Here is a 23,812-nt window from a genome sequence, read left to right on the forward strand (position 1 = left end):
TTAAAAGCAATCCTTTAAAACCTTATGTTTTTGTGCCCCTTTTCTCCTTAAATCTGTTCCCTCCCCAGTGAGGAAGGAAGAGATCTGTGAATTACCCTTTATATTTGGTACTGTCTTGCCTGTATCCTACTTATAATTGGGTCAGACATTTTTCTCCCTCTCTTTGTATAGCATTAGAAGCTGTTATATAAAAGATGTAAAGAATTTTTTGGATTATGACCTTGAAAAAAAACTGAAGCAAAGTGCTGGAATTGAGCATAGGAACTTCCACGGGCTAATGATGGTCATCATCTACCCCGAAGTATTACAGAGATGTGGGCTATACGTCATGTTTTTATTGTCAGAGCTCTGGTATTTGTGAGTATGCAGTACTGTTTTCTCCTGTTTCATTCTGAAAGTTTGGACTCTAAAATACATAGAAAGGTTTGCACGCCTCCATTCTGTTTGACTTTTAAGATTAGAATATATTTATCATTAAATGTCTACACTGATAGAGAAAATGTGTTGATGTATTGAAAACTTTGTCAATATTTTCCTTAAAAGGTATTTTCTTTTACCTGAAAAAATAATTAGAAATATCAGGGGAATTCTGGATGTGGGATGTACTTTGTAAAACATAAAAAAAATTTGTCTTAAAGCTAACATAAGAAAGAGCAAAACAAACAAAGCTAGGGCTGTGTTTTTGAAGAATGGTGTGTTTAAAATGTGATGGTTATTCTGCAGTGTCAGAAAATAAACCAACGTTAGAAAGTTATGTGCGCTGCAATTTAAATGAATACGGCAAGTAAGAGAGTCACCTTTGTTGAAAAGATTAAAAGCTGCCCTATCTTTATAAAAGAAATTTAGTGCTTGTAGTCCATTGTACTTTGAAAGGGCAATGCTTGCTTCTTGCTTTGTGTTCTTTTTTTCTTTTTAGGATTTGCTGCTACTCACTGGAGGGAGAATCCTGGTGGAAAATTAGGGCTGTTATGCAGCTGGAAAAAACCATGCTTGCAATATATAAATAGGGTGTAATTTACTATTTAAAAGGTACTTGCAGACAGTTTTTGCTTCCAGTACCTTTCCTCTGCTCAGGATCAAGTACTGAAAATGGAGTAGACAACTCAGCAATGAAAACACTGAAGTATATGTAGTAAGCTATTTTTGGCCACACCTTGGGTACTCATGATAATCAATATGTAAGAATTTCTTTTGGCAGGTCTTTTCCCCTGTTACTTTTTTTTTTTCTTCAGTTTGGTGCTAACTGTCCTAATGCTTTTTCTTTTTGAAAGGAACCAGGTATTAAATGCTAACCTTATTATAATTTTTAATTATCATTCAGTGTCAACTGAATTAGTGTTTAAATGATCACATATGCAGAGTCTAAAACTCAGTTTCTTAAACTTTATAACCAAAGACTGGTAAACTCTACAGGGGGTACAGATGAACTGGATTTATTTTGGCTGCATGTATTCTTGGAGCAACAGCTTGTGAGTTTTTTTTAATTATGAACAAATTTTTTGTTTATATTTACAGGCATGCAGAGCATGATATAAATATTTAAATTACTTAGCTCACATTCTGATCTCTGAAATGGAAATAATGCCTGTTCTCCCAAGAATACTTAAAAAGGTGCTCAAAGACAGAAATGATTTGAGATGAACAAGACTTGCTATTCAAGTGAAAGAGATTTCTTAGTGACTACGTGAACAGTTGACAGGCTCTGCCCAAACCGCCTGCTGAACAGAAGAGAGTGAGCACCATTTCGGGGAAATTTCTTCTCAAAAGGACCAGCCTCCTTACTCTGTTTGGGTGGCACCATGGACCCTCAACCTTCCGTGAGGGCTGATGGCAGGAAATATCCTTTCAACTTCTAGTTCAGAGTATGCTTGGGGAAGATAAATCTTCCTGGCCCTTCCTCCAGTTTAAGCCCTTTGTAAGCCACAGTTGAACCATCTATGCAATTAGGAAACAGCAGTTTTCATAGGTTTATGACCTGACCAAAGGAGGATGACATCATGCAGCAACGTTTGAAAAGCACTTCTCCAGAGAAGAATCTCAGGGCAGGGCTTAGGGGACCTGCAGTCTCCTCTTTAGCAATATTCAGGATAGTGCACATTTTGTACCCAAGAGGGTTTAATTGCTGGACAGCTTTTACCTTCTTCCAAATTCTCATCATAGCTGCATCTCACACTGTTGTCACACTTCCAATTCCAGCTCCAGAACTGTGAGTGGCTGGATGTGCCCTATTACAGGATCATAAAACTTTGGCAAAACAGCATATTTCTTCTAACCTCATTTTTGGATATATCACATGACCTCTTTTGCTGAAGTCCCTCAGCATTTCAGCTATCCTGAAATGGAAAATGTTGCAAATATGGTTATACTTTGGAAAGATTGTATCATTAGACATAGATTTAGAAAGGAAAAGATTAGTAAAGCTTAATGCTACCTTTTGATCAGGAAGGTTTAGTGTTATCTGTGTGGAACTCCAGATAATAGGTTGGGGAACCCGCTCTTGGATCAGTCTGTCTCTAACCTTGTGTGTTACCTTGAGAACATTGCCCATTCCCTTCACTGTGGATGCAACCATTAGTTTGCACAGCTAAACCTACATTTGTGTGTACACATAGCTGAAAGGATTCAAGTATTAAGCTCCACACATGCACCCTAGTTTTGTCCATTACCTAGACGGCTGCATCAGTGAACCTGTAAACCGTTAGCTGTACAAGCGTAGCCCATGATTTGCATCTTTTACAAAATTAAATGGAGAGTATTCTGTTAGTTACTCTACGGAAGGAGTTGAAAGACAAGAGAAAGCCACTTGCTACTTAATGCGTTTGTTAGAGAGGGAATGAAAGATCTGTTGTCACGCAGATTTTTACAACTTGAATTTTATGAGACTGTCTTTTGGGTGACAGTACTATAAATGTTTAAAAAATGTCACTTTCACTTGAAATTGCTTACTCTGATTTTGAGCATATGTTTTGAAAAATGAGAGAGATATAATACCTGCCTTGTTTTTCTCTCTCAAATCCAAGTAAGAGGATATTATGAGGTAGACAATACTATTTTTATACCATCTATCACCTTTGTTAACTTTTTATTAGACATAAATCATGTAGTTTCGGGTTGCATAGTGACAATATGGTTCACCATGTATTCTATTTTTATAACTTTATTTAAAACTGACATGTAACTTGCCGTACCTGAAACCCCAAGTGAGCCAGTTATTGGAGTGTAACAAAGTTTTGACGTCAGAACTGCTATTTATTCCACTGGCAACCATTAGCAATGCATTACCCTTTGGCACTCGTGTTTTCAGAAACATGGTTAAATTTTTATGACTGGTTCTGGCCAATTAGGATTCTTTCTCAATATAGAAATAAGGGAAGAGATCTGTTTTATAACTTACTAAATGTAGCTTTCCAAAAACAACAGCATAAAAATATGAATTATTGCACTCAAGAGTTCACAAAACATACTATTGAGCCACACTTCAGATTGACTGCTTGCTGTACACGTGTATTTGAGAGGCAGGGGTTAAGCTAGGCTGCCTTGTCAAATGTATGAACCTTTATTAGAATTTAATGTAATTACAGCTGAGTCATGCTCGCAGGTCAGTCTGGTAGCATCAGTAGGATGTAGAAAGGGGCTGAAGGCTTAAGGTAGAGAGAATTGGGGAGAAATAGGGGGTATGGAGGAAAATTTTTTTTGGGGGTGTGGACTTGTCAAAGACAGGCATCTTGTAGAGAAATTTCAGTGGAGGTTTCTGTTGCTGGCTTTTTTCCCAAAAATTTAAACTTCAGTGACAGTAGACTTCAGAGTGTTTGCATGCACTACGTACAGAGCGTGATGGAACAGCTGCATCAGAGGGTGCTGCAGGGTCTGATAGTGTTCCTGGCACTTGCTGTAGGATCGCTGTCTGTGTTCTGGCAATAAGAAATGCCGTTGTCTACAAACAGAACCTACAACAGGCACGTTTTCCTTCTGTGTTGTTTTTTGTGATCTTCTCTTGGGGGCTTGGTAGTGCGCAGTGTATTCGTGCATGAAGTTGCCTGTCTGCAAAAGCTACAAAACACTTGTTTGTACATGTTGCTTTACGGTAAGTTTGTGTTGAAGACAACGGTCTTTTATAGAAGAAGATTTTTCTGTTCCTGCACTTCATTAATGATCTTGTGTTTTTTAGATCAGCAGTGGAAATATTGTCAGCTTTTGTCATAGGTTGTTTCCTGCAAAAATGCTTCCCTTAAGTCTCTGATTTTTATTATAATAAGCCAACTTTATATATAGTGCATAAATGGTCGTGGCTGCAAACTAAAGTTCTGTAACTTTGGCAGCCACGTCCTAATTTTCCAAGTAAATAGAAGCTGCTTGATCTTAAAGTATCAGGCATCTGCATTTATGTGTAATACAGTTATGGTTTCAGGTAATTCCAGGTGAACAACTATATCTGGAGCAGCCAGGAGGGGTAAGAATTTTGGATATTCTGCTTCTTTTATTTGCCACATGCAGAGCCTTTGACAGCCCTCACTCCTGTCCACTGTAATTTGGGTATTTGTTCAGGGTGCTGCAGAATCTGACAGCAGACACAGCGCGTCAGAGGCTCTGCTGTCTTTTACCAGCCTCTGTTGTAGTGACCTTGCTAAGTTAATGGAGACAAACATTTTCTTCTTGCAGGGTAGCGACTGAGAAAATTGTTGAAACATATGGTGTAGAAAAGAATAGTTGTGAGGACTGACAAAGCAGGGGTTTGTTTGCCCAAGGGACTGAACAGAAAGACTGCCTGAGGGGTGATGGGCTATGGAGACCAGCTAAACCAAAGGGAGAAAAGCTGCGCTCCATTCTGGAAGAGAAGGCAAGCTGCATGAGATGTCTCCAGTTTCTTTGGGAAAAGCATATAGGCAGTTAGAGAGGGAGAAGAAAGGATTTTATTGCGTACACAGCTGTATGAAGGAGATATCAGGTGTTCCAGAAAGCAGGGGTGGCCTTGTTGGTTACTCCTCTGTGCACATGTAGTTTGCATCTGTCTGAACGTTCACTCTGAACTGTGTGTACGTGCCATGATGTAAGAGAACCTACGCTTTGACACATCAAAAAACATGGTGGTTTTTCTGTAGGATCCCCTCGCTATCTTTGAAAGATATTTTACAATGGTTAGATCACCTTTTTATGCTTTTGTGCTTCATGAGGGAGATCATTAACAGTCTTCTTTTCGCTGGAATATGCACGTTTTGAAGCTATTTGTTAGCTAGTTGTTTCTGTACAGATGCCGAACTGTGAATGTAAGTACAAGGTTGACTACTTTTGAAAGATGGAAAACTACTTTAAATCTTAAATTTAAGAATTACATTTTAATGTTAATTCATCTTTAAAATTGCATTGAAATATTTTTCCGGCCCTTTCCTGAGTGCCAATAATTTACAGATATTTAGGTGATAGTTGGAACAGTTATTTTTGGAAATCTGAATAGTGATTGTAGACTCTTTCTTGCTACTACACATGCAGTATTCAGGGAAAAGATCAACTGTTGGAGAACTTTGTGTGAAAAAGGAAATTAGAGTAACATTTTGAGGAAATTCTGAAGTAACTGTCCAAAATGAATTCATATTTAGGCTGTTGAAGCCTGCAAAATCTAGATACCTGCAGTGTGGATATCCCTGATATGCAGGGTTTTGTTAACCAGGAGATAAGGTTCTTGAATTAGGAAATTTTCACTGCAGGAACTGCCCTTAAGTACAGTATGTATTTGTGAAAGGCCTATGCCAGTATTTTACTGGCTCAAATATTGTTATAATACAGGAAATAGTTGCACAGTTTTACTGTAGTTTTAATTCTTTTTTTCTCGCCATTCCCTTCCACCAAAAAATCAGGTATGCTTATCACAAATGCTGGTTTTTTAGATGAATCTGCGTGAGAATATTCATCTTCAGTATGCTACATTAACCTTTATAACTGAATATCTGTAATTCAGACACAGTATATTATTCTTGTTGTCACAGGAACGAACAAAGTGTGTAATAAAAGAATATTGATGGTCCACAAATTAATTTCAGATGGTTTTTATTTTCTTAACAGTCACCGTTTCATCAGGAACTGGGTTAAACTAGAGATGCAAGGTACACAAATGATTATTTATTTGAAGTCCAGTTGGCAAGGTATTGTAATGGAAAGCTTTTTGTGAAGAACTGAGTCGCATCAACAGCTCAGTGTTTCAGCCCTCTAATTTCAACTGCAATTTGGGAAAACTGATGTAAGTGTAATTAATCTCAGAGGTTGATCTTCATTTGTGCAAAATTGTGAAATTTCAGTGATTTCATATCACTTAGCTGGGAATTTGTGTGTAATGAACACAAATATATTTAATTTGATCTCTGGCTGTATTCATGTAGTGGAAAAGCAGCATGGCTCACAAATATTTGGGTTATACATTGGTAAATGAGAAATAATAGCAAGAAATAAGCGTACTAAGAAAAGACAAGACTTCCTTCCCCTAGAAAACAGGAAAAGCTTTTTAATGATATTTTCTGTGATGAAGACCCATTCATTGTTCAGAGTCTGTGGAAATTGTAATGTCTTGAATACCTATAGGATTGCATTGATACTTTGTGGAGAAGCAGTGGTGAAGAATGTGGAAGAGAACAGAAAATTCAGGACATGAAGACAATTGAAAAAGTACAGCAACTGAAGGATAAAAAGCAGGTCTAGAACATAAGAACTATAGACAAGTTTTGATGAGAAGAATGGAGAATCAGGGAAATGCCAAAAGGCCAAGTGACTTCAATAATTCACAATTGGAGGGGATAGGACATTTTAAAAAGGAACAAGGTGAGTCAGAGGTGAAGTTAATGGAAAAGTTGTAGATGTGGAACATGACAGGCAAAATGGCAAAGAACAGAAGTTAAATATTGAGTGACCATTCAACACCAGTAGTTAAAATTTTTGGGGAAGTTGGGGATAGCCAAGAAGAAGCTTTAGAGGAGTCTTCAGGGTATCTGGTTCCAGGTGGAAATAGTAAGGAAAAGAGATTAATTTTTTTATTTAGATGCAAAAATTCCAAACTGTTTGAATGATTGTACATTTCTGTCTCACTTCATGTTTTGCTCTATAGCAGAAGTATGTATGCCATCTCTTATAGTTGCCGTGGAAAGTACTGTGGCTTTACACCTCTCTGTCCACTTCAGCATGAAATCGATCAGTGAAAACACTTCTAAGTGTGCACTGGTCCCTTCAGACTCAGCTCTTCTGTGCAGGCCGGAGTGTCCTGGTATTTGTCTGATGTTTTTTTTTTTGTAACATCTGTCTTCAGCTTTGAGCTAAAATTTTCAATTTTTCATTTGAAATAGGCAATAGCTGCCTATTACATTAGAGGCTTTCTTACCATTATTTTAATTTACAGGAACTTGTGTAACATTTCCTGTCATATTTGGGCAGCCCAGACATTCTGAAAAAAATGCTATGCGCTCTTTGAGCGCACAGGAAAGGAAAAAAGGAGAGTTTAAGTCCTGTGGGTGATGACATTTGGTTCTCAGGAAGCGGTCTTGCTATATGTATTATGACACAAGAAAAGAAATGTGGGTTGTGTATGTTACACTGTTTTCAAAAAGAAAACAAATAATAGTTATTCTAGATGCTTGTAACTTTTCTGAGGAGGTTTTTATATATGTTTTGTATAAGCTGCAGTCATGATACAGGAGGGAGAGTCAAAGATGATTTTTGCAGACTCAAGCAGAAAGTTTTCTGTATATACAAAATCCAGTTTATCTATGCAGACTGATGTCTTACTAATAAATTGCACTATGGTCTCTACCTTTCAGAAATCATACTTGGGAGACTGTTGACTGCAGGGATAGGAGATAAGGGCGTGAAGAGGGCTATTCTGCCTATATTTCTGGCACAAAGAAATAAATCTGTGATAAAAGAAAGAACCCCCCAATGCACTCTTAGAAGTATTAGGAAATAAGATAGAAGAAAGAATGGAATGATGTAGGCAAAAAATTGATCAGTCACTTTTTCTAAGACATGAAATCAGATGTTACCAACACTAAATTTAACTGTAAATTTTCTGATCAAACACAGGAATGAAGCAACTTCAACACCGAACGAAGGATTTCCAAAAAGAAATTCAAAGCGAATAAATAATGGATTTTAGAAACATGGCTTTTAGACAATGTCAGGAAATTACCTGCTTGATTTTTCTTGATCTAAAACAAAATCAAAAATATTTCTGGAATTTCTAAATGGCATTTTCATCTCCTGTGCTTGGAAACCTTCTTAAGTAGCAGGAATTGCATAAGTAATGTGTCTTGATGATTTTGTGTGGTTTATACATAAAGAACTTCTCCTGATGTCTAGTTCAGAGCTGCTTTGCTGCCGCTTTAGCCAGGTATTCCTTGACTTGCTCTCTCCTGGCATGCAGAATGACTGAATATTGATGTCTTTTTAACCACTTCTTATAGAGATAAGCATCATAATCCCTGCCAGCCTTCTTTTATCCAGAAATAAAAAAAAAACAAAAACAAGGCACAACTTTCAGTGTTTCCACGAGTCATGTTTTCTAACCACCTTTTTTGTTGGTCCCTGGAACTCTTTCAGTTTGTCAGCTGTTTTAGTAAAGCACAGTCTGTAAAACCTGGCCCAGTACTTCAGGTGATACTTAATTAGTTCTGTCGCACGGAATAATTGACTCTTAATTTGGTTTATCTGACTTTTACTAATTATACTGTGAAAATATTTGCTTTTTTTCCTAATAGCATCATCTTCTAATGGAGAGTATTTTATTGAACGATGTAATTTTCCAGTTTTAGTGTGGTGGTTTTGTTTTGATTTTTTTTCAGAAATATGCTTGTTTTGCCATACATGGTTTTTCAGCTCAGTGCCATCTCAGACTTTAAAAAAAGTGTTACTGTTCCATGAGTATAGAAAAAAAATGAGTTGTACCAGGCCCAGGATTGGTGCCTGTAAAAATCCTGTTGGGTTACTATCCAGTTTGGCTACAGACTGTTTATAATTACTGGTTTGATGCTTTTTGAACTACTGAAATTTCTACCATAACTTCTTAGTTTGCTGTAATGTTATGTGCAGCAGTCAAGATCTAGCACTAACTGTGCTCTATACTCACTTCCCACAATCCATAATTTTTGTGGGAGGGGAAAAAAAAGAAATTATTTCTCATAACCAAAATACGAGTTTCATGCGACTTTCTTGCAAAATTCTTATGTCGACTTTTTTTTTGTGGTACTTGTATATTGATTTTTCCGTAGCACCAGAAGAGAGGTGATCAAGGCCCCAAGCCTTGCAGTGTTGAAGAGGCATTTGGTCAATCCTCTTGGTAACATGCTTTAACTTTTGGTCAGTTCTGAAGTGGTCAGGCAGTTGGACTCAGATGAGCATTGTAGGTCACTTCCAACTAAAAATTATTCTGTTCTGTTCTCTTTTTCCAATCTTCTGTTTTCAAGGTGTTTTGTGAAGTGAGCCAGGTATTGCCTGGAAAGATGAACCTATATGATGACAGAATCCTTCATCTGAATTCCCAGATCCACGGTTATAAGCCATGCCTGTGTTAGGGGTGGATGCAACAGGGAGTGCTGGTGCTTTTGACCTGACACCTATACTTCGTTTTGTGATCTTCATCATTGAATACTCTTATGCCTGGGACTGAATGGCCCTTAGCGCTCAGAGCACATTAAACACTCATCTTTACATTTACATTCTTTGGGCAGGAATTAAGATTGTATGCTCTGAAGCCACTCTGATGCAAACCAGAGTGCATTAAGTGAGGGTGAGCAGAAGGCTCGCTTCTATTTAAAATAATGGTGTATAACTGCCATACACACAAGCCTCTGACAAGGGATCTTGGAGTGCCAGCTGCGTAGCTATGAGAGAAATCTAGTTCAGGTCCTCAGGATCATCAGCAGAAATATTCTCACTTCAGAAAATTGCTTGTCTATCACAAAAATTTATTGTGAAGAAGATATGTATGTGTAGATGTCATGCCAGACACTTACTGTGCAGAATGTCATTCTACTGTTCTCTACTTCACTTTAGACAAGACCTTATTCTTTGTCAGTGGGATCCACAAAGAGGTGGTATCAGATAAACAAGCAATAAAGATAAATGATGAGGAACATATTTTGAGAAGACCCCAAAATATTTTTGATGTGATTTAAGACATTGCCTGAAATGATTTGCTCAGCTCCTTCTTTGTAAGAATGATGCAAAACAGCTGTAACCAAATGAACATGTGTTTTATCCCCCTATCTAATAGAACCAGAACTCTCTGATCATCTTTTCAGCAGACAGCATCCTCCATAGCGTTTTATTCATTAATCTGTGTATCAGATAACCAGCTGGTTTTATGGACAAAAGCAGTACGATGTCAGAACTGCTTTACATGGAGAGGGCAGTCCAAATGCATGACTGTTGAGCAATCAGCCTCAAAGAGGAAGGTCTCTGTGCAATAGTTCTGGATTCTTTTGTAAAACAGAACAATAGCTCTGGATGACTTGAGGATTACTTTTATAAATCAAATTGAGCTATACACTTTGTAACAAATCTAATAACCGTACTGTGAATATAACACAGAAGTCATTCGTATTGCAGGGGGGATGCGGTGGGGATGGAATTTACTGCACCAGGTTCACAGCAGTGTTTAGCAGAGTAAAACCGAAGGTATACTTTTCCTAATGTTACGAGTTCTGCTAGGTGCTTCTATTGAATTCTGTTTGATTTTATTTGATACTTCATTATTGGAAATACTGTGTCTTTTAATTTTCTTTTATACAAGCTTTTCAAATGGAGTTATGCTTAGTGTTATGGTATGCCACCTTAGGGAAGAGTATACTCTAGATAATACTGCTGAAATGAAGTAGTAGGGTATTGCTTTAGTATTTCCAATGAGAGATCTGAAACATTACCAGAGCATGTTGTAGGAACACCAGTGGAGCCATCTAGTGTCCCTTGAAGAATGTAACGGATTACCCGTGGTTTTGCCATGGCAAAGAGAAATTTATTCAAAATAAAAGGGTAATTTTTTCACTTGAAGTGCTGGTATTTGTATTTATACTGATGTCAGTAGTCCAGCTTGTGAACAAGAGCACAAATATATTTTTGTAGTAACAAAAATGAAACTTTCTTCCAGTGAGGATTATTCTACTCAGTAATGACTTGTTTCTGCTGAAAGAGTATTGTAGCAAATGGAGAGCAATGAAACTCCATTTACTGACACTTCCAAAGAAAAACCATATCATAACTGAAAAATCAAGTTATTTTGAGAATGTGCAAAAATTCTCAGCTGTAAACCAAGCTTATATTTACAGTTTGAGTCTTAAATTTTTCGTGTCATCAGGTAATGGTCAGCAGTTATTTTATATCCTGCCAAGAATCCAACATCAAAAACTTTGAGTCTTATATTAGTACCCTAATACAGAAAATGAACCTGCTTGAAGTAATTATGTAAGTGATTCAGGACTAATAGTTTAGCTTTCTTTGTGACAAAACACAACCAAGAATTAATGTTACAGAGGTGTGTCAAACTACATTTGTTTTATAATTGGAATAAATACATGGTTTCTTTATCTTAATTTAAAGTTTACCTTTATAATTCTGGAAAAAAAAATTAAAAACGGGATCAGTGATCTGTAGTGTTCTTGAAGAGTTAAATAATTTAAAACCCTTTGCAGACTTTATGAACAATTTACACTAAAGCTTTTCACCTGCCTGAAGGGCTGCCATATAGCTGGAATCCTTTGGAGTTTCTGGGACACAAGTTAAAAGGCAGGAAATTCCAATTAGGTATTAGGGGGAAAAAATTGCCGTAAGAGTAGTAATATTGGAACAGGTTGCCTGGAGAGCTCATGGAATCTCTCTTTGGAGGTGTTCAAGGCTCAACTGAACATGGCTTTGAGCAACCCCATCTAATCAGACCTGTGTTGAGCAGGTGGTTGGACTAGAAGACCTCCAGAGATCTGTTTTGAGAAATTATTCTCTGATTCTGTGATTCTCGGATGAGAAGATGACACCCCAGAAAAAAGTTCTCCATAACAGTCTGAACATTTGTGAATCAAATGGATTCTTGCATAATTCCAGTTTTGGAAAACTTCGATTTAAATGCCTAAGTAGACCGTACTTGTACTCTAGTAACTTACTGGAGTAAGTTGGTGTTGATTCGGGGGGGGGGGGGGGGGGCGGGGGGCGGTTAGAGTATTGCAGAACTCTGCTTCTATATCACATTAAGTTAATGCCTTTAGACTATTTTATCGCTCTCTATGGCAAATAGATACGGAAATTTTCCTTCAATAATAATCAAAAGTTGTTGACCTTGGGATCCCAATCATCCTTTTGTAGCAGAGAAAAGGGTTTGGGAGTTGCTTTCTCTTCTTCTGAATTTATAAAAGCTAAAAATCATTTTGTCTGTGAGCACAGTCTTTGAGTTTGCTACCAGAAAATAGCAGTTTCCAGTCAATACTGGTGGTATATTTGGTTCAAAAATCCCCAGTAATCACTTTGGGGAAAAATTAAGAGAAAGAAGCCTTTTCAGTGCCAGTGTGTATTTATGCATTCAGTTTAGGTTTTTCTAAAAATAAAATGAGTCGTTTCTATCTAAGGGGTTTGTTATTGTTAGGTTGGAGTAAGTTTACATACATGTAAAAAGTGTGATGTGTATAGGTTTGATGAGTTCAAATAAATATTTTTGGAGTGAACCTCACAATGGAGAATTACAATAGTTGTTCAGATATAAACATGCTGTAAGAGACTTCTAGATCATTGAATCCAATTGCCTGATATTACAAGCCACTGCATAATTTAATCTCCTTCTCTATGCTCTATCTTAAAAGTAATTAGGAGTTCTATATGCAGTGCTCCAGCTATTCTGGAGTCTCATTTTTCATTATAGGAGACTTTCTTTAAATTTCCAGTTAAAGTAGTTACCTAATTTAATTTTAGTTGAATAAAATTAACTAATAGTTGATTAATATCTATTAGCTCTTTTCTCTCCCTGGCGTTTCAAAGACTTGGTGGAGAATATTAACATCTATTCTTGGCCATCTTTTTTTGTATGCAAAACAAGTCTGGGGTTTTTTTTATACTTTTATCTTATAATAATAGCTCTCATTTCTTCTAGTCATTCTATTACAGCTTCTCTGTGCCAGTTCCACTTTGAGTTGTAATGGCATACAATACTCCAGATGAAGTCTTGCCAGTAATACCTTCCTATTCCTAATGAAAAGACTTCTGACTTGCGCATCCTAGGATTTTGTTTCCCTTTTTATGGCTGTGTTCACACTACTGTTTACTGTTCGTTTTATGGTCAAATAAAACTTCACGTTCCTTTTGCTCACATTTATGCCCAGATAATGAGCTTCCAGTTCACGCAGGGTTTTTTTCTGGCACCTCACTACATGATTTCTTGTGTGATGCTGTTCAATTAATCACTTGGTTGTTTCTTTATGAGCTTTGTCATCCTTTACTGGGTATTTGCAACAAATTTAATTAGATTGACAATGCCTCTTCCAGGTTAATAGAAACTTGACTACAAATACTTTTTTGCTTATGTTTAAGGATCATGTTTCATGATAGTTTAAATGGATTTATGCAGCAACTTCTGTTCTGATAGCCTGGCAGCAGTCACATTTGTATACTTCCACATTATTTCTTCTGTGTGGTATCTTTTTAGCTTAAGTTGTGCATTTTGGCTGCTTGAAAAGATCAGATTGTGTTGGTTATGTAACTGTTCAGTTATCTTTTACACTTGGTGGAGGTGACTCACTGTTTTGGTTTACCTCTGGATGTCGTCTTGTTTCGCAAGCGGGTTTTTTGTTGTGTTGTTTTTTTTTAAATGAATCTCGGTGGGATATGTTTTCCCTGTAAAGAGAAACAGAGCAGTAATTTTAAATTGTGTGTGTACTTTCAGGACCAAACATTATTTAATTAAATATTCTCTTATTTCTCCAAATACTTACAGCATCAGAGTTTGTATTGTCTTCTACAGTGGCGAGTAACTAGACTATGCGTGTAGTCTCTGTACATAAAGAATTACAGGTGGTTGAAATTAGGATATTTCACCAAAAATGCTAATTATTCTTATTTACTACATTTAGTTAAAAAATAATTTGCACAATTTCTGGATGTTCATTGTGTGGGAGGGAAGTTCATTTGAATGCAGGATCTCATGACTTGTATGAAGTCAAAATGTCAATACATGAAATGCTGATTGTCAGAAAAGATCTTCACTGGTGAAATGCAGCTAGATTTGTGTATTTTATTACAAGATATTTCATAAATAAGATAACAGAATTAGAATTTAATATAGAATTGCCTATAAGTTTCTACATGAATGCTAACCCCGTGGTATCTACAGAGCAACAAGATGTTAATGGTTCCTAAACAAACTAGGTTTATTTTTACGATTGCATTCTGAAATTGAAATTTTTAATTTAGAAAAAAGATCAGGGTCTCTGGGAAAGGGAATTGCTGCCAAATTGTGTTTTAAGACAGCGTTCTAAATCGGAAGCATTCTTGCAGTTGTTAGTATTCCATTCTTTTGCATAACTTTAGTAGTTTTTCAGAATTAAATGCTTATCAGTGTAACTATAAGTCTTGTTTTAGAGGTCATACTATCTTTTCAGATACAATATTCGAAAATCCTGACTTTCTTAAGGTTTTGATTTGACAAACTAGTAGAATACTCGCTTTTAAATATGCATATAAACCTTATAATCTTTAGTAGGATTAAGTACGTTATTTTCTTTCCAAGAACGGATTGCAATGTTATGAGTAGTAAATATAGATTTAATTTTGAAGTGCTTTGTAATTTGCGACAGAAGAGTTTATATTTTCAGGGAGTTAATAAATTCAGAAGCAACAAGTACAATTTAACAAGGTAAAGTAACCCTTTTGTATAAAGAATGGGTAGCAGAAGCAAGGAAGTCTTCTAGTGTAAGTTTTTCTGACTAGCTAGAAGGGTCGTACTCATTTCATTTCAAAGCAATGAGCTCACCAATGAGGTACCACAAGGATATGTGGGTAGAGTATGCAACCTATTTATTCATACATGATCTAAATAAGACAGTAAATTCGTGACACAATCACTGATGATTATAGGTTAGGTTAAGTTACCTACTATGGCAAAAATGAAGGCTTATTCTGAAGAACTGCAGAACCTCACAAGGCAGGCAGGTGAAAAGACATATAGTTAGGTATAAAGGTGATATGTGGCAAAAGACATATTAGGCTTACTTATGTGGTGATGGGCTATGAGCTGACCAGTCAGTAATGAAATACTGGGCTTAAAGTATATAGTTCTATGAAGACTCAGTGCTTGGTGTTCACTGGTGGTCAGAAGAGCATGCAAAGAACTGCTAGGAAAGGAATAGAGACCAGAATAGTGAATGTTAGCCTGTCACTTAAACTCACGATATGATGGTATTTTTAATTTTATGCACAGTTCTCGTTCCCTTGTCTCAAAAAGGGTAAGACTTGGTACAAGCAAAGATACAGAAGAGCAAAGCTTTGTGGCTTCTCTGATTTCCAGCTGAGTGATGCCCCTAATTCACTTCTGCCCTTATTTGCATTCCTCTTGTGTTCTGCTTCTTATATTTCTCCTTCCAACAATTAGGAGCATGTAGTTGGGAAATGTGACGCTGTCCAAGTGATGGGCAGACAGTTGAACATTCAAGGTGGGAGTCGATTAGGAATGTAGACATGCTCTTACAGCTTAGATAAGAATGACAGGAGGGAAGAAAAAGTTGCTTCATTTGTAATAAATTCTTGATGCCAAGTGTATTCATTCTCAGTATTCTAAGGTTTAACTACCATGTCAAACGAAGAAATAGTTTGTCAAAGGAAATAAAAATCCTGTAGGGCTTTATCAGGCCACTCCAATACTGTCAGCTGCTGAATAATTAAGAAGAGTAAAAAAGCTTCTGTGGCTCAGATTTTTTTTCCATTTGTTGTGTCACAGTATTGCCACTGAGTCTCAAGGTCTAGACTCCTATTTTGTTAACATGGCAAAGGCTATGCAAATATATTCTGAGTATCAGTAGCAGCAAGTCTGTCAAAGCAACAATTATGCACAATCTTGAGCAAGCGCTCTCCATGAATAGAGCACTTTAGAGTGCCAGAATTTATGATGTGGAAAAGTATTGTGTAAATTTGCGTCGCTAGCTAGAGAAAATTTAGCAATAGTTTCATTTATTATCCAGTTCTGCAGGGAGGAAAAAGAGATGCTTTTTACATGCTGTGTGTCTGTCTTATAAGCCTTACAAAATGTAAATCAAATTGTAATAGGAGTAATTTAAAAATAATTGAATATGTGGGTTGTAGTTGACAGCTGATTGCAGATTGCTTTTTAAATCGTCACTGTATGTTCTGTTAACTTGAAGTTCATGTTTTATATGCAGATAAATATGTCAATAAATTAAACCTTTTAGTCAGCTAATGAATGAATACGCTTGGAAGTTGGATAGCTATATTCTAATCTTGGAAACTGACTACAAGATTATTTTGCACTTCATTCATAATCCTTTGTTTATGAACAGATCACTATGTGTTTTTGAAATTATGAATTTAGACAAGAAAGCACTGGACACCGTAATAATTTAACTTTCTTTGTGAGAAAAATTATTTACTTAATCCAGGATTGTTATGGGTAATAATTCCTTTTTCATTAGTATCCACATTATGCAGAGAATAGTTAATTTCTGGTTTGGGTAAGGTAGAAACATATTTAGACAGCACAAACCAAAGTGTTGCAGGGAGGGAAAGCAGTTAGTAGAGAAAGTACACTTGTTTTTGTTCATTTAACATACAGGAGGGACAAGTTCTTGTCTTTTGAAACCATAACGTTTCATATATGATATTTTGGTCATTATACATAACTGATCACAACTGATCAGTAATTGATCGGTAAATCTGATTGAATGATAAATCTGTTTCTGTGCCTTCTTCCAGTCTGAAACTTTGAATATAATTTCAGATTCCTCTGAGACTGGGCGTTAACACTGGGGAAAAAGATGATGTGATGTGCTCATTCCATGCATGTTGAGAAAACATACCTACGGATTTTAGTATTATTATATTTATGGGCTTAAAGATGTTTTTGCAGAGCTGTTATGTTTCTGATGTCAATTTGTACTTTTCACCTTGCTGGTGTATATCCAGAATTTTTTTCTGTATTCTACAGGGTTTTGGCAACTAAATTAAACAGAACTTTTCTTCCTTCTGAGGCCAATAGCAACATTTCTTTTCAGTTCAGTGAAGCACCATTGTGTCTTTAATGAAAGTATGAATTTATGTGGATTGTTGGGGAGTGGAGAGGAGATTTTATAAAGCTATCTTTTAAGATGCTAGTATGGAAAGAGTAAGAAAATAATACATAAGATTTATTAACTCTAAGGAAAGTTGCTTTACTACCTTTTCTTGCAGTGAAATATAATCTTAGAAATAGAACTTGAATGGTGAGATGAACATTTGGCCTTAAAATGTGATTGTGTAGACTCGCAGTGGAAATGCTACAAGACCATCAAAACTTCTTGCAGTAATTGTTAAAGCAATATTGGTTATTAGGAGAGCTGAAATAACAGGCAGATTCATTGATGCATGTGATACGTACATACTGGAGCTGATGGGGCAGCGTGTGCTTTCATTGGCTGTGGAAATTACTGCAAAAGTCTCTTCTTGCTTCAGAAATGTGCTGAAGCCTGTCTATTTCCACTCATGGCTGAATGGAGGGAGAACCACAATGGCTGTGCTAGTAAATATAAAACTGTCCTAAAATGCTGTTGTGGGACATGCCTGCATCGGTAGAGACCATAAATCCTTCTGTGATTCACCTACCTTTTTTGCAATTATTCCTCTCAACTCTGATTTCCATGATCATGAAAAATGAGCGTTTTCGAAAGTGCATCTAGTGATTTTGCTACCAGGTATGCCGGTTTGCCCAGCAAATTGTTCGCTGCTTGGTCTGTTCCCTGGAGGTTGTGTGAGGAGGACAGGAGAGGGAACGCAAACCAGTACAAAAAGAGCCAGAAGTGTAAAGGAAGCTGGTCAGCTTTAAAGCTAAAATCAGTGTTAATACAGCTGAAGGTCCCAAAGAATGTTTGGTAGACCTGAGATGACAATAGAGGTATTCAACTGTTCTTGCATTATGTCCGCTGAGCGTTGTAAAACTAGACTGTCCTACTGCTGTGAATGCTAACCTAGCATATACCTCACACTAAGATCCCATGATGGGATAATGTAAAGTCAGAGAAATATTGGTGATTTTTCTGATGGGTGGTGTCTTATCATTTGAGCAGTCAGGTCTCATGAATGAAAAGCGCATCTGAATGTCTTTCATTTGCCAAGAAAGAAATGACCTCCTTAATCTGTAATTTAGCCAGAGAGGGATATTGTTAATCCAAAATTTAAATTTTCATATTTGTTTTTGATGAGATTGAACATACCTGCTATGAAAAGTGTCTAATATGGTAAGATATCTGATGTGCTCTGTGGAAATGATCTTTGATATTTGTGGTTTTGATTAAATAGTTGTATCTTTTTCTTTAATTGAAACAGTGTTTACAGTTCCTTCAATGTAGAACAGCAGTTTGTACTGAAGTTGTGTTTCTGTTAGTGTACAGAATAGTGGAGTTCATACTGCACATAAAAGTAGAAATGAACATTACAATAATGAGCAATCTATTTTGAGGCATCCTGAAATTTCTTACAGGTATGCTTGAGAGGTGGCTAGAAACGGTTTTTGGTGCTTGGAGTCAATGAGACATGAGGAAGAAAGGACAGCATCATTTTACGGAATCTGTAGCAGAGTAAGGAGGAGAGGAAGCTTTGCTGGAAGCTGCGGGAGCACAATTAAAGCAGGAAATAGCTAGTTTCATAAGGGTTTGCGTAAGAGAGATAGAAGACAGGCAGTTGATGAGAGGAGACAGAGAAAGGCAAGCATTATCACCTTTGGGATAGTAGTTTGGACATGTAAGATGTTTAGTGTTCTACAAGTTAATACAAAAAGAGGGTTTTGTTGGGTTTTTTTGATGTGATGACTTTAAATTATATGGAAAGAAGTATTTAGCTTTTAGAATGCATGCATACCTTGTAAGTGTTCCCTGCTCTTAAGAGGGGGTGTGTGGTACATAAGTGTTTATCAAGTCATAAATACTTAAAATGACATTTCTGTGATCTAACACACAGAATAAAGTTGTTACTATAGCACTCAAATTTGAAAATATGAACTTACTTGGTTCTGTGGAAATTGCTTTTCACATACACTTCTTCCTGCATTCAGGTATTTATTAATCATAGAATGGATTCTATTAATCAGTGGCTGAGGTTTGCTTCTGTAATTTTGCAGCACAAAACCCCAGCCTAGACTGAACTGTCCGTTCTCAAATAGATATATGGGCTTTTTCCAGAGCTGTAATTAATTTTTTATAAAGCTAGGAATGTAATTACAATGTTTGTTTGTAAGTTGATAGGTGTTATAATTTTTATTTTTTTGCTTTGCAAACATGAAAGCCATCCCAATTTCCCATTTTTCAAAGGTCATTTAATATTTTGTACAGAATATTCAGGAATGTTTTTTGAGAGTGGTGTTGCACTGAGGCAGAGTAATGCTCATATGTAGGATGCTGAAAGTTCCAGGAATTTATGAGTGGAGTACTTTGTGGTTTGCTTCTGGGTGTGCCTGGCTCAGCGTAGCTGTGAGTGAAAGTCACAGCTATCTGACAGCTGCCGAGTGACCTAGGTGAAGTGAATCAATGACATCAAACCAGGTCTGTACCAATATCCTTATTACAGCTGGTGCTATTTGGCATCACTGTTGGCAGTCTCAGTGGCATTACTGAATCAAACAAAGCTCCACTCGGTCTCCTCATTTGATGTACTTTGGCAAAAGTTAGCTGAAAAACTTTGTTTTTTCCTAGTTCTCTCAAAGAAACCATTTCTTCTGGTTGAGTAGAAGGTAGTTTTCACTGCTGACAAGGGATCATCACTTCCCGACTTGCTATGTGTTCGCACGTAGAATTTGTAAGGGAGCAATGGTGAAAGATCAAGAACAAGTATTGTTATATACACATAAAAAATGCTGAAGCACCATGAAAAAAAACATAATCGTACTTTTCTGTGAAATTACTTGAATGATTGATGTCATATCAACCTCTGTGACAAAGGAGAGGAACTAGACAAGGGAAAAAAAAGGTTCTGTTTATTTTGTAGAAGCTATATTCATGCTTTGCTTTTTTCCTGTGCACATCCCTCTCAACTGAGTAAAATAAAAAAGAAATATTTTTATAAAGATTTGTAGAATACCAGAGGTTAACTGAAAGCTGTAGAGCCTGAAATACATTAGGAGACTTCGAATTCTTTCTCATTCTACTCTTTCACATAATTGAGAAGTGTGGATTTGATGCCATCTATCAGTATTACTATGCTATGTGTCACAGTATAATACAATGAAATACTGTAATACTATGTTATGACCTGAACAAAGGGTTCTGAACCCAAGGCTCTGTGTTATTTTCCAACTGTAGCAAACAGTACAAGAATTCTGCAAGCTCCTGAAGTTGTTGCACAGTAAAATCTCTTAAAGCCCCAACAACATGTGTAGCAGCTGAAATAACTTTTTATTATGTTTAAAGTTGGCTAGACTGTCTGAGTTCCCAGTGTCCTTTTAAAATCTTGAATACTTTTTTCTCGGTGAATGTTAAAATGAATAAAGGAGGAGTGAGCATGTTGAGTATTTTGAGAAGTTGAAGGTGGCTTGACTGTACAAGTTGTGAGTTTATAAAAAATGACCACGCTATGACCGCACACACACACATAAGCCAAATGCTAAACATATGACTGGTATTGTCTGCTCTTTTACATCCTCAGACCATAATCTCTGAAATTGTCTTAGCTTTCTACATAGATATCTTCAAGTCATTCAGTATTAATCCCTGCAGATCTTACTTCTGCGTTTGTAAGAGAAGGGCTAAAAGGTCTTCATAGTTGTTCTATGTATCTAAAATATTCTGAATATGTAAAGTGCTGTTCAAGTACTAAGTTTAAATATTTACTCTTAAGCAAGACAATTGATTTTAGTTAGAGTGTATCCTTCAAAGATCACCTAAAATGATTAAAATGCTCTCTATGTGACCCTTGGCAGTCTTAACGGCTTTTGGCGGTATCCCCAAGACCCGCCTAAAACCCCCATTCGATCTGGGTCTGTAGTGTTTTGATATGCTCTCTCAGGCTTTTTTGAACTATAAGCTTGACTGTTTTATTTGGTATTTAGGGGTGTTCCCTGATTTACCTTTCCTGCTTTTTCCACTAAGCGCTGTTTTTGCAATATATTAAGACAGAAAGGGTAATAGACAGATTTTCGAACTAGATAAGTATGGTCATGGAACAGAAAATTTCAGATTCCCAAAGAAAACATTGGAACACTGAAAAAGAAAGCAAAAACAATTTCTACATACCTGGGGAGAGCAGAAGACATGTGACTGTAAGAAATATTTTTAGCATAGGGTATGCAGCTTTTATTATTTATTTGAGGTTATTATGTAAACAGGATTTACAGATGATGTAAATAAAAATCTAAAGTCAGAAGGAACTGAGGCTAGATTAAGCATTTTTCGTGAAAATCATGTGCATAACAGGCAGTTATTATTTGCACGTGGGCGTAAAGAATAATAGACAAGGGATGAGTTTTATTATGTTCTAATAAATCTTTCTGAATGCTTGGTAGAATATTTTTCTTTAAATAAATGTGTCATACTCATAATCTAATAGATTAGTCCTTGTCATCACTATCATAATTGTTACCATCCTATTAAAAAAAGAGTTAATATTTGTATTTTCTTTCATAAGGTGATAAATGTTTCATAGCTGTGTACTTGATTTGATTAATTGAAATGTGTGAGATACCCAATATACTTAAAACTATTTCTTCTAGTCCACAGAGAAACAGGAGTTCAGAGGACTGGCCTGTACGTTTTACTATAGTTGTTACAATCTCATGAAATGCATCTATTTTTACTAAAAATTTGTATTCACGGCGGCACCTATATCCACTACTGATACACCAAATGCAGTGTATAACAAACAGGTTATATGCAAAGGCTGTCATTTCACACAGCTGAAAGGCTGGCATCAAAATATCAATCTAATTCTTTTTCAATCTTTTTTATTTGCGAACTTCAAAACATTTTTGAGCTGAAGCATCTCTCTACCAAAGAATAAATCTCAACTTACTTCAAATATACTTCTTTTGTAGTTACCTTTCCTTAGTCACAAAGGATTGGCAGACCACAAATCAAAGGCCACTGTCCCAAACATCTTAGCCATCCGCATACTTATGACTTGTTTAAAGAAACGTAATCAAATTTCTAGTGAGTTGTAAATATAGTTCAGAATACTTTTTCACATTGGTTGGTGGCGCAGTATGGCACTAGTTCATAGTGTGGGTTACTGTCTGTGGGAGGAACTAGACAGTGGCAATTTACAATTTTTTCCAGATCTCATTTATTTTAATCTCCCACATACAGAATTTTAAAGTTCATTCGTTTGCACAAGTTGTAAAGTTAGAAACGCTGCCCAGCTGGACAAAGTGGTACAGATTTTCAAGAAAATTCCTCTCATTATGTTGAGGGGAAATGCAATCTAAAAGCTATAACTACATAGCTTAAATTGGTTGAAATATGTAAAGTGGATCATTGTGCTTTTCAGGAACTGTCAGTTCTTGTTAAGCTGAATAGTTGTATTTGATTATGTGCTGGACAGTAATCAATTCAGAAATGTGTATGTGTGAGCATGATATCCCTTGTGAAATCTGTTCGTTCAAGGTATTTCCCGGGTTTTGTGCTGCGTTAAATAGGTTGATTCATTCTGCTCTAATTAGGATACCATTGTGTAGCTAAATATTCTTCCATATGGTTGCGTTCATAACTTCTTCCTTTTAACAGAGGTTTCTCCCCCCGACCCCGTAGCATTTTCTCACTCCGATTGGATGGGTGCAGAAAAGGTTCCGATTCGCTGTTCATACACTGTTTTAAAACTGTAGCTATGGGAGTCGACTAAACTATGTCATAGTGCCAGTTGTCTTGACATTAAACTGACCTGAGGAAGGATTAGGCTTAAGCTGGTATTTTGAAAAAGTTTTACTATAGTGCTTGAAGTGTCAAAAGATACATGGGTAGCTCTGCTTTTGTACCTGAAAATGTTAAAGGAGTTGCTTTCTCCATCAATTAACAGTTGCCCATGTAACTTAGACAAAATCATAGGAGTTAACCTAGTGGACCTTGTAATAATTTGAATGCTAATCAATGGGACCGAAGAACAGTTATCCAAACCGTAATCAAAACTCAGATGCGGAGGCAGGGGCTTCTTGTTAGGGGCAGAAAGATCTTGTGTTTTGCAGGTACTGCTTCAAAACGCAGCAACATGTTGGTTAATCTTTTTAAATCCATGGAATTCATTGAGATTTTAAGTGATAAATAAATTGTTTAATTGTAGGTCACCTTATGTATTAGCAAGAATCAAAAGTCCAGGTTTAGACACCCAAGAAAGCGTTGGGCACCTCAGATATGTGTCATCATTTCCCTAGCTGTGCCCCTTGCCCGTCCCAATGTGGGAATATTAAGAAAGCACCACCTTAAATTTAAGAAAGAAGAATGCTAACCACAAAAATGCATGGAAAACTCTGCTCTCCCCAGTGATTAGGTGTCTGAATCAAAACTATACTGACGTATTTTATCTACTTATGATCCAGCACACCTAATTTTGCGTAATTATTTTTGAAATGACAAACACCACTAAAAAGACAGACGTTTGTCTCATGGCAGGAACCCAGGATTCTTTT

General features: G+C 36.5%; 1 protein-coding gene across 1 annotated transcript in view; it reads left to right on the forward strand.

Moving 5' to 3' along the window:
• Positions 1–23,812, forward strand: part of METTL15 (methyltransferase 15, mitochondrial 12S rRNA N4-cytidine) — a 96,988-nt gene that overhangs the window by 59,313 nt on the left and 13,863 nt on the right. The window lies entirely within an intron of this gene.

This window comes from Opisthocomus hoazin, chromosome 7 (assembly GCF_030867145.1).
Source record: "Opisthocomus hoazin isolate bOpiHoa1 chromosome 7, bOpiHoa1.hap1, whole genome shotgun sequence".
Taxonomy (NCBI): domain Eukaryota; kingdom Metazoa; phylum Chordata; class Aves; order Opisthocomiformes; family Opisthocomidae; genus Opisthocomus; species Opisthocomus hoazin.